We start from the raw sequence: 1,473 nt of genomic DNA, 5'->3' as shown, positions 1-1,473 counted from the left end.
TACGAGAAAATCTATTTATATATATGCATAACATGTACAATTTGTAGTATCGTGAAATACCAGCAAACAAAAAAAAATAGGATGGAAAATAAAGCAAAAAACCCAAATATTTAGTACCAGTTGGTGTTACCAACCGGTACTAATGTCCTACGCGCACACGAGTCTGGCTCGTGCCACGTGGTGTCACTTTAGCGCCGGTTTGTGACGAACCGGTACTAAAGGTGGGGGGGGGGGGCTTTAGTCCCCATTCTTTAATGCTGGTTGGCAAACCGGCACTAAAGGCCGTTACGAACCGACACTAAAGGCCGGTTCTGCACTAGTGTTGCCATGTTCGGATGTTCTTGAGTTTGAATCAAAGTTTGTAGTTGCAAAAAAAAGTTTCAATGCTTCAATGCCCTATTTTAGGACAACTGTTGGAGACACGACTTTTTAATCCCCCAAACATGTACTTTTTCGTATCCTAAAATTTGCTCCAGCTGCTTTTTACTCCCTAAAACATGGCAACCGTTGAAGATGCTCTTACGGCATCTCCAGCGCCGACTCTCAAACCGTCTGCAACTGTTTAGACTACACGGTCCAGACGTGTTTTGCCATCCAACGCGAGTCTATATCGGTCCGCCCACCGGCCCGGGCATGTTTGTTTGGCAAACCAGAAACAAACTAGGGGCTTTACGGGTGTCTGGATCGCTGCCACGCACGTCTAACAGCCATGGCCAACGCAGAAAAACCACCCTCGCCCTTGCCCATCCCCGCCCGAAGCGGCCAGGGCCGCTGCAGAGCATTGGTGCCGCATTCATGCCGGTTCAGAGCGATGTGACCCCTCATTGGCGATCCGGCGTTGAAGTGGCGCGCCGCTCACGCCGCTTCCTGGTGCAGGTGACCCCTCTGCTTTCAAACGAAATCCCCTCGTTCCGCCTCCCTGCATTAAACATGTGCAGTTACCGAGGAACCTAATCCGATGCCACCCGTCTGCCGCCCACCATTAACCACCTCGCCGCTTGCCCTACCATCGGCCCGCTATTTGAACTCTAGCCCCAGCCTTAGTCGCATCCATCTTCCTTGGCTCCCTTTCTTCTCTCCGCACCATGCCTGGCATGGCCTCGTCGAGCTCCAAAGCCATATGGGACAGCGTCTCGTTCGAGCAGAGGACGGAGATCACCGCCATTGTTGCTGGACGCACCAATAGAAGAGGCGGCCGATGATGAGCCGCACCCCCATCCTCGCCAACCAATGACGACATCACAATGGGCGAGGCATGCGCTCACTACACAGAGATGGTGTTGGAGAGCGACGGGTCGCGTTTTAGTAGGCGCATGCGGACTAGGAGTACAACCTCTGCCTCCTCGATGAGCACTAGCGCACAGAGGAGGAACTCGCTGACAGCCTGGCCATCACACTGGACGTGGACGTGAACGAGCAGAAGGTGTTTCTCGAGTCCTTCCACATCACCCACGAAATCTGCCACCACCGCTG

General features: G+C 53.0%; 1 pseudogene; it reads right to left on the bottom strand.

Moving 5' to 3' along the window:
* The window catches only part of LOC123084594 (disease resistance protein Pik-2-like), a 15,282-nt pseudogene extending 14,117 nt beyond the window's left edge, over positions 1-1,165 (bottom strand).
* Positions 1,166-1,473: the final 308 nt, after the last annotated feature.

The sequence above is a fragment of the Triticum aestivum genome, chromosome 4A, assembly GCF_018294505.1.
Source record: "Triticum aestivum cultivar Chinese Spring chromosome 4A, IWGSC CS RefSeq v2.1, whole genome shotgun sequence".
NCBI lineage: Eukaryota > Viridiplantae > Streptophyta > Magnoliopsida > Poales > Poaceae > Triticum > Triticum aestivum.
Note: the sequence above shows the minus strand (reverse complement) of the source record. Positions and strands in the feature narration are given on the sequence as shown.